We start from the raw sequence: 10,622 nt of genomic DNA, 5'->3' as shown, positions 1-10,622 counted from the left end.
TCAGACCTATGCATGGACCCGGTTTCTGTACTTATCTAGAAGTAGCATTTATTAGAAATCAATAGATGCCAGCTATCTGTAAACAATTATGAATCATCGGCGTATTACATTCAATTTAAAACTTTAACTCCCTTTTAAACACCCTCTTGTGTATGCATTTGGACGGAGGCAAATAAGAAAAAAAAAACTTAGGTGTAATGGATGGAGGGAAAACCTAGGAGAATATTTCAGTGGTTCCTTTTTATAGGATTTGCTGAGATGATTCTTGTGCCGATCTTGTGCTGCTTCTCAATTATCCTTCTATGGACACTTGCACTTGTTGCAGGAGGCAGAGGGTAAAGACTTCACACTTTTAAAAGTCTCTGACTTATTAGTTAAAAAACACAGCTTACAGCAACTTCATATGGAAAATAAATCTAATTTGTTTTTGGCTTAAATTGTTTTTTGTCGCAGCGAACAGAGATAGCTCCTAAACCTGTGGAGATTAGATGGCTTCTCATTGTCATGTTCACCACCCCCAAGCTGTTTAGCTACTGGGAGACAATCACATAGTTATTGGCAACAGAAGACCATTGTCATTGATACTTGGTCACCAGACCACAGAACAATAAATTTATTGCTGGCTGAAAATCCATTTTTACCACACCCCATCTTCAGTTCATCTGCAAACTACTGTTTGAAGAAATAGCTGTGCAAGCACTTACCATGACTACCAGGTGACTTGTGCGGCATTGTGGCTCAGTGGCTAGCACTGTTATCTCACAGCACCAGGGACCCAGGTTCAATTCCACCCTTGGGTGACTGCCTGTGTGGAACTTGCATGTTCTCCCTGTGTCTGTGTGGGCTTGCTCAGGCTTCTTCCCACAGATGAAAGATGTGTAGGTTAGGTGGATTAGCCATGCTAAATTGCTTATTGTGTCCACAGATATGTAAGTTGGGTAGGTTAGCCATGGGAAACACAGTGTTAGAGGATAGGATATGGGGGTGGGTCCATGTGGGATACTCTTTGGATGGTCAGTACAGACTCGATGAACCAAATGCCCTGCTTCCACACTGTAGGGATTCTATTCTTGCTTTCAAAAAGTGAGCAATCTCTAAACAATCCTTGGTTTTTAAAACAGTTCTTTTCCTATTTCAGTCCCCAATTTAGAAGTACAGAAAAAAAGACTGTATTTACAATGTGAGAAGCTCGACTGTTTTGATTTGACTTATTAGTTCAAGCAACATACCAATAGTCTGCCACTTTTGATGCTTAACTTACAGGGTCCACTAGATTTAAAACCTACGCTAAAATTATAGCTGCTGCTTCTGGTTTGCCCTTCAGCACTCCAAAGCACACCAACATGACTCTTAGACTCACTGAAGGGCTTCAGGAACAAGTCAGAGGCTGGGGATTCTGCAACAAGTAACTGACTTCCTGACTCCCCAGAACCTGTCCACCACCTAAAAGTAACAAGTCAGGAATGTGATAGAATACTCTCCACGTGCCTCGATGGGTGCAGCTCCAACAAAACTCAAGAAACATAGTACCATCCAAAGCAGAGCGGTCCACTTGATTGCAGCGCCTTCAGCATTCACTCCATCCATCACACATGCACAATAACAGCATTGTGTACCATCTACAGAATGTGCTACATCAACTCATTCAGGTACACCACAGCACATTCCAAACTGACAAACTGTCGACCTAGAAGAACAATGGCAAAAGATGGAGGGAACGCCACCATCTGACAATTCCCCTACAAGCCACAAAATGACTTGGAACTAACTTCCTTGTTAATAGCGCTATGGGTGTATCTAAACACAAAAGACAGCAGCAGTGCAAGATGTAAGCTCATCATCTGAAGGAGGAACTGAAGCAAATCTGTATTAGTCAAGAAATGGTGTTAGATAAATTGATTAGATTAAAGGCTTGATAAATCCCCAGAGTTTGATAATCTCACATTCCAGATTACTTAATAAATATCCTAGAAATAGTTGATGTGTTGGTGGTTAACTTTCAAGATTCTTGAGATTCTTGAACAATTCCTACTGATTTTTGGGTAGGTAATGTAACCCCAGTATTTAAAAAGAGAGGAAGAGAGAAAACAGGGAGTTACAGACCAGAGAATTTGATGTCAGTAGTGGGAAAGACGCAAGTGTCCATGATTACGAAGTTTATAACAAAGCACTTAGAAAACAGTGATAGAATCAGACACAGTCAGCATGGATTTACAGAAGTGAAACCATGCTTGACAGGTGGCATGGTGGCTCAGTGGTTAGCACTGCTGTCTTACAGTGCCAGGGTCCCACGTTCAATCCCACCCTTGGGTGGGGGGAGGTGAGGGAGGTGACTGTCTGTGTGGAGTTTGCACATTCTCCCGGTTTCCTCCCACAATCCAAAAATTAACAGGTTACGTAAATTGCCCATAATGTTTGGTGAAGGGGTAAATGTGGGGGAACGGATCAGGGTGGGTTGCTCTTCGGAGGGTTGGTGTGGACTTATTGGGCTGAAGGGCCTGTTTCCACACTGAAAGTAATCTAATTCTACTGGAATTCATTAAGGATCAGATGGGCTGAGAATTGGCAGATGGTGTTTAATTTAGTGCTGCATTTTGGGAAAGCAAATCTTAGCAGAACTTATACACTTAATGGTAAGGTCCAAGGGAATGTTGCTAGACAAAGAGACCTTCGAGTGCAAGTTCATAGCTCCTTGAAAGTCGAGTCGCAGGTAGATAGGATAGTGAAGAAGGCATTTTGTATGCTTTCCTTTATTGGTCAGAGTATTGAGTACAGGAGTTGAGATGTCCTGTTGTGGCTGTACAGGACATTAGTTAGGCCACTTTTTGAATATTGCATGCAATTCTGGTCTCCTTCCTATTGGACACTAGTACAATTGCAACATTTAAAAAGCATCTGGATGGGTATATGAAAAGGAAGGGTTTGGAAGGATATGGGACGGGTGCTGGCAGGTGGGACTAGATTGGGTTGGGTAATCTGTTTGACATGGACAAGTTGGATCGAAGGGTCTGTTTCTGTGTTGTACATCTCAATGACTCTATGAAACTCGTGGAGTTGATCAGGGGAACCAGTGGACGTGGTTTATTGGAACGTTCAAAAGGCTGTTGACAGAAGCCCCACATTACAGTCATAGAGATGTACAGCATGGAAACAGACCCGTCAGTCCAACTTGTTGATGCTGACCAGATATCTTAATTAATCTAGTCCCATTTGTGAGCACTTGACCCATATCCCTTTAAACCCTTCCTATTCATATACCCATCCAGATACCTTTTAAATGTTATAATTGTACTAACCTCCACCACTTCCTCTGGCAGGTCATTCCATATACGCACCATCTTCTATGTGAAAAGTTGCCCCTTAGGTCGTTTTTAAACTTCCCCTTCTCACGCTAAACTTATGCGTTCTAGTTCTGGATTCCCTCACCCAAGAGAAAAGATCTTGTCTATTTACCCTATCCATGCCCTTCATAATTTTATAAACCTCTGTAAGATCACCCCTCAGCCTCCGACACTCCAGGAAAAACAGCCCCAGCCTATTCAGCATCTCCCTATAGCTCAAACCCTCCAAACTTAGTAACATTTTTCTGAAAATCTTTCTGAACATTTACAAGCTTCACAACATCCTTCCTATAAGACAGAAACCAGAACTGCACACAATATTCCAAAAGTGGCCTAATCAATGTCCTGTACAACCATAAAAAATTAAAGTGCATGGAATTGGGTGTAGCATCTCGAGATGGATATAAAATTGATGTGTAGACAGGAAACAAAGACAGGAATAAATGGGTCTTTTTCTGAATGGCAGGCAGTAATTAATGGAGTACTGCAGAGATCAGTACTCAGACCCTGGCTATTCACAATATGTTAATGAGTTAGATGAGAGAACTAAATGAAATATTTCATATATTGCAGATGACACAAAGGGTGGAAAGGTGAGGATGATGTAGAGATGTTGTAGTGTGATTTGGACAGGCTGAGTGATTAGGTAAATGTACAATAAATTCAATATAATGTGGATATATTTGGAGGTTACCACATTGTTAGCAAAACTAGGAAGGCAGATTATGATTTAAATGGATGTAAATTGAGAGAGGAGAATGTCCAATGAGACCTGGGGTCCTTGTGCACCAGTTGCTGAATGTAAGCATGCAGGTACAGCAGGCAGTTTCAAAGACAAACTGTATGTTGGTCTTCATGGCACAAGGATTTGAGTACAGGAAGAAGGATGTCATTGTGAAATTGTACAGGGGTTTGGTGAGGCCACGTCTGGAATATTGTGTGTAGTTTTGATCTCCTTATCTGAGGAAGGATGGTCTTGCTAAAGAGGGAGAGCAAAGAAAGTTGACCAAGTTGATTCCTGAGATGGCAGGGCTTACATATGAGGAGAGTTGGGTCAGTCAGGGTGGCATGATGGCTCAGTGGTTAGTACTGCTGCCTTAGTACCCGGGTTTGATTCCACCTTCAGGTGACTGTCCATATGGAGTTTGCACTTTCTCCCCATGTACACTTGGGTTTCCTCAAGATGCTCTGGTTTCCTCCAAACATTGCGCAGGTTAGGATGAGTTGGCCGTGCTAAATTGCCCATAGTGTCTAAGGATATGCAGGTTAGTTGGATTAACCATGGGAAATGCAGGGGTGGGGTGGGTTTGGGTGGGATGTTCTTCAGAAGGTTGGTGTGACTCGATGGGCTAAATGGCCTGCTCCCACACTGTAGGGATTCTATGAGTTAGGATTGTATTTACTTGAGTTCAGAAGAATGAGTGGGGGATCTCAGAGAAACTTCTAGGAATTTAATATGACTGAACAGGTTAGATGTAAGAAGAACGTTCCTGATGTTGGGGGTATCCCGAATAAGGGGGGTGATAAAGATAAAGGGCAAATCTTTTAAGAATGAGATGAGAAGAAATCTCTTCACCCAGAAAGTGCTGATCCTGTGGCGTTCACTACCACAAAAAGCGATTGAGGCCAAAACATTATGGGTTTCTAAGACGGATTAGATATAGTTCTTTTGGCTCAAGGATCAAGGCATATGGGGGAGGATAGGATTAGGGTATTGAGCTCAATGATCAGCCATGATCATATTAAATAATGGAGTGGGGTCAAGTGGTCAAAAGGCCCACTGCCGCTCTTATCTTCTACGTTTTCTACATTTCTATGTAAAGAACTAATTTTACATTCAAAAGATGTGGAGAGACGAGGAGATGTGGAGTAGGTGCAAAGTGTGTGCCTTAAACGGAAAGAAAATAACAAAAGTATGAAGACAGAACTGGTCAAAATACATTGGAAAATCATGTTAAGATGAAGTGGCAGACATTTCAGGGGATATTGCACAAACTGAGAAAAAAGACCCTAGAAAGATATACATTCCATGGCTAAATAAGGAAATTAAGGAGAGCACCAAATTGAAAGAGAAAATGTACAATTCTATGAAGACTAAAGGCAGAACAGAAGATTAGACAAAATTTAAAAACCAGCAAAGGTGAAGGAAAAAAACAGTACAAAAGAAAGGAATATAATAAACAGAAACAGTTCGCTGGGATTTCTACAATAATTAAAAACAAAGAAAAGAGCAATGAGAGAGATTGGTTCTCTAGAAAGTAACTCTGGAGAATCAACAGTAGAAATTAAGAAATGGAGTGCTGAATGGGTATGCTATTTCCGCCTTTGTTTTCAAACACGTAAACAGTTCATAGAAATACTTATAGATCAAGTGAAATGGGGGAGAAACAGGTAATGAGAAAGCTATTAGACCTAAACACTGTTACATCCCCAGAACCTGATAACCCATATCCGAAGGTCTTTTTAAAAAGTGGCTACTGAGCTGGTAAACGCACTGTTGAAATTTCTCAAAAATTCCCTCAATTCTGGAAAGTCCCTGCAAGTTGAAAAATCATGAATATAATTCCTCTGTTCAAAAGGGAGACAGCAAGTATGAATCTATAGACCGGTTAGCTTAACGACTATCAGAGAGAAAATCCTGAAAATCTAATATTAAGGTGATAGCAGGGCCCTTTCAAATTTGAGGCAGAGTCAATATGGCTTGGTAAAAGGGAAATTTTGTTTGATTAATGCTTTAGAGTTCTTTTAAGAATAGCAAGCGATATGGATAATAATGAATTTTTAGATGTGGTGTACTTGAATTTCCAAAAGGCATTTTATAAGATACTGCATCAAAGGTTATGTACAGTACTGTTATGATTGAGGTTAGAGGAGTGCACTGTCTTTCTCTCATTCTATTACTTGACCAGTCACGATATACATTCAAATGTTTACCAAGTTACAGATATAGCTAATTGTATACAAAAACAGAAATTGCTGGGAAAACTCAGCAGGTCTGGCAGCATCTGTGGAGAGAAAACATTTCAGTCCAATGACATTTCTTCAGCAAAGCTCTGAATTCAAAACATTAAGCCCGGCTTTCTCTCCACAGATGCTGCTAGACCTGCTGAGTTTTCCCAGCAATTTCTGTTTCTGATTTCCAGCATCCACATTCTTTGTTTTAGCTAATTATTTACTTTCCATTTAAGAAAACAGAACAAACAATATCAACCAGGTTTCTTTAAATAAGTAAACAATTATTTATTTACTATGAAACAAAAGATGCAAAACTGATTAACATATAGCTTGAAATAGGATAGTAACACACGCACACACACGAGGTCATAACAGAAAGCAAACTTTCCCTGTGAACTCCAACTATTAAAATAATGCTTAAATTATTGTTAGCTCTTGAAGAGAAAATATGAACTGTTCCAAATGGCTTTTGTTCTGGCATTCCGGCACATATAAACAAGTGTCACCAGACACATTCAGTTGCCATTATATTCTTTTCAGAAGATGTTTGGTCAGATGATGTCCAGGAGTCTTCCAGAAGTGTCTCTGTAAAAATGCTGAACAATTTTTCTTTTTGTTTCAACTCTCATATTGGACTCTCAAAAGCATTTATCGAACGGTGGGAAAGAATGAGTTCAGTGACTTCTCTCTCAGTATGCAAGCACCTAACCTAAATTTCCAAACAATATCCAAAAGAAAGAAGAATTCTAGATAGCCTTAAACACAGACATGTGATTTATTTGCAAACAGGTTTGTTTAATAAATTAATTAAAATTCTTTGAGGAGGTGACAAGCAGGATAGAAAAAGATGAAAGAGTAGAAATTATTACAATTTTACCAAGGTATTTGATAAGGTACCATACAGAAGGCTACTTAATAATGTAAACCCTTGGTATTGGGATATTGTATTAGCATGGATAGTGGATTGGAAACTAATAAAAGACAAGGAGTTAGAATGCAAGGGGCATTCTTAGGACAGCAACCTGTAACTGGTAGATTGCTGCAGGCAGCAGTGCCATAAAGGCCACAACTATTTACAACATATATTAAGGCTCTGGAAGACACAAGTTAATGTACTGTTGCCAAATTTACAGATAACACAAAAGTAGTGAGGCAATGGCCCAATAGCATTACATAGACATAGAATATAGAACAGTACAGCCCAAGATTATGCCTCTCGGCTGACCATGTCAGTGCCAATCATGATACCATTTTAAACTAATCCCATTTGCCCACACATGGTCCGTATCCCTCTATTCCCTTCCTGTTCATGTCTACCTAAATACCTCTTTGTACATACTTAGTATCTGTTTTTCCACCTCCCCAACAGCACGTTCTAGGCACCTACCACCCTCTGAGTAAAACAAACTTGTCTTGCATATCTCCTTTGAACTCCTTCACTGCCCACTACACCACCAATTTTGGTGACATCTGTAAGCTTACTAACTGTACCTTTTATGTTCACATCCAAATCATTTATATAAATGATGAAAAGCAGTGGACCCATCACGCCACTGGACACAGGCCTACAGTCCAATAGACAACTCTGCACCACCACCCTCTGTCTCCTACCTTCAAGGCAATTTTGTATCCAATTGGCTAGTTCCGCCGGATTCCATGTGATCTAACCTTGCATACCAATTTATCATGCAGACCCTTTGTCAAATGCCTTACTGAAATCTATACAGATAACGTCCACCACTCTGCCTTAATCAATTTTTTTTGTCACTTCTTCAAAATACTCAACCAAGTTAGTCATAGAGATGTACAGCACAGAAACAGAACCTTCAGTCCACCTCACCCTTGGCTGTTGGTGATACAAATATCTCAACAAGAGACCTGACAATCTCTTCCATCCTTCCTGCAAAGTTCTGGGATATACCTGATAACATCCTGGGGATTTATCCAACTTCGTGCATGTTAAGATGTCCAACACCACCTCTTTGCAATATAGACACTTTTCAAAGAATCACTAAGTTTTCTAGCATCCATGTCCTTCCCCAAAGTAAATACTGATGCGAAACACTTGTTTAATATCTCCCCTATCTCCTGTGGTGTCACACTTTGACGGCCTTGTTGATCTTTAAGGAGTCCGATTCTCTCGTTATTTACTCTTTTGCTCTTAAGGTATTTTTAAAATCTTTTTGTCAAAGCTATTTCATGTCCCCTTTCTGCTCTCCTGATTACCCTCGTAAGTATATCCCTACAGCCTTTATACTCCTCTGGGGATTCACTCGATCCTAGCTGTCTACCTGGAAAGCGCTTCCTTTTTCTTGGTCAGAGCTTCAATTTCTTTAGTCATCCAGTATTTCCTACACCTACCAGCCTTGCCTCTCCCAAAAACAGGAACACAGTCTCTAAAATCTTGTTATTGTTCTGTGAGCAGTACAAGGCCATGAGTATATTAGCAGTTGTTAATCAGTGATCAGTGCAGGGCCACGGGAATATGCATAGTTATTGATCAGTGATCAGTGCAGGGTCATGGGAGTATGCATAGTTATTGATCAGTGATCAGTGCAGGGCCATGGGGGTATGCATAGTATTTGATCAGTGATCAGTGCAGGGCCATGGGAGTATGCATAGTTATTAATCAGTGATCAGTGCAGGGCCATGGGAGTATGCATAGTTATTGATCAGTGATCAGTGCAGGGCCATGGGAGTATGCATAGTTATTAATCAGTGATCAGTGCAGGGCCATGGGAGTATGCATAGTTATTGATCAGTGATCAGTGCAGGGCCATGGGAGTATGCATAGTTATTGATCAGTGATCAGTGCAGGGCCACGGGAGTATGCATAGTTATTGATCAGTGATCAGTGCGGGGTCATGGGAGTATGCATAGTTAGTGATCAGTGATCAGTGCAGGGCCATGGGAGTATGCATAGTTATTGATCAGTGATCAGTGCAGGGCCATGGGAGTATGCATAGTTATTGATCAGTGATCAGTGCAGGGCCATGGGAGTATGCATAGTTATTGATCAGTGATCAGTGCAGGGCCATGGGAGTATGCATAGTTAGTGATCAGTGATCAGTGCAGGGCCATGGGAGTATGCATAGTTAGTGATCAGTGATCAGTGCAGGGCCATGGGAGTATGCATAGTTATTGACCAGTGATCAGTGCGGGGTCATGGGAGTATGCATAGTTAGTGATCAGTGATCAGTGCAGGGCCATGGGAGTATGCATAGTTATTGATCAGTGACCAGTGCAGGTCGATGAGAGTATAAGCAGTATTTATTGATAAGTCTGTAGGTTAGCTCGCTGAACATGAAGGTTTGTAGTCCAGACGTTTCATCACCATACTAGATAACATCATCAATGACAGGCACTGGTGGTATGTCCTGCTTACATCAACCTAAGTTACAAATCTTCTCAAAAGTAGCTAGTACTTATTGATCTCTGATCAGTGCAGACCCATGGGGATGTGAGCAGTAGTATTTGATAAGAAATCAGGACAGGGTGTTGGGAGAGGGCAGCAGTTATTGATCTGTGACCATTACAGGACCATGTGGTTATTAGTTATTGATCTGTGACTAATGCAGGGCATTGTGATATGAACAGTAATTATTTATCTGTGACCAATGCAGAACCATGGTGGTTTTAGTGGTTTTAAGAAGTCATTACGCACATCAGTACTAATGACATAGGTAGAAAGAGGGATGAGGCCTTCTGGAGGGAATACAGGAAGCTAGGAAAGAAGCTGAAAAGCAGGACCCCAAGGGTAGTAATCTCTGGGTGACTACCAGTGCCAAGAGCTAGTGAGGCAAGGAATAGAAAGATAGGACAGATGAATGTTTGGCTAAGGAGCTCATGCAGGAGGCAGTGTTTCAGGTTCGTGGATGATTTGGACCTGTTCCAGGACAGAGTGACATGTCAAGAGGGGTTGGTTGTACCGAAACTGGAGGGGAACCAAAATCCTCACAGGGAAGTTTGCTAGTGTTACTTTGGAGGTTTTAAAATAGAGTGGCAGGGGGTTGGGAACCAGAGCAGCAGGTCAGCAAGTGGAGGGATTGAGAAGGTAGATGTTCGGATCAGTAAATCAGAAAGGAAGGACAGGCAGAGACAGGTAAATTAACACGATGGTATTAATGGGCTGAAATGTGTTTATTTCAATGCAAGGAGTATTATAGGTGAGGCAGATGAGATTAGAGCCAGGATCAATACATGGGACGATAATGTTGTGGCTATTACAGAGACTTGGCTGAGAGAGAGAGAGAGAGAGAGCGAGAGAGCGACAGGACTGGCTACTCAATGTTCCAGGGTTCCGTTGTTTTACACAAGAGACAGAGA

Source organism: Chiloscyllium punctatum, chromosome 3 (genome assembly GCF_047496795.1).
Source record: "Chiloscyllium punctatum isolate Juve2018m chromosome 3, sChiPun1.3, whole genome shotgun sequence".
Classification (NCBI taxonomy): domain Eukaryota; kingdom Metazoa; phylum Chordata; class Chondrichthyes; order Orectolobiformes; family Hemiscylliidae; genus Chiloscyllium; species Chiloscyllium punctatum.
This window is presented reverse-complemented; position numbering follows the sequence as displayed.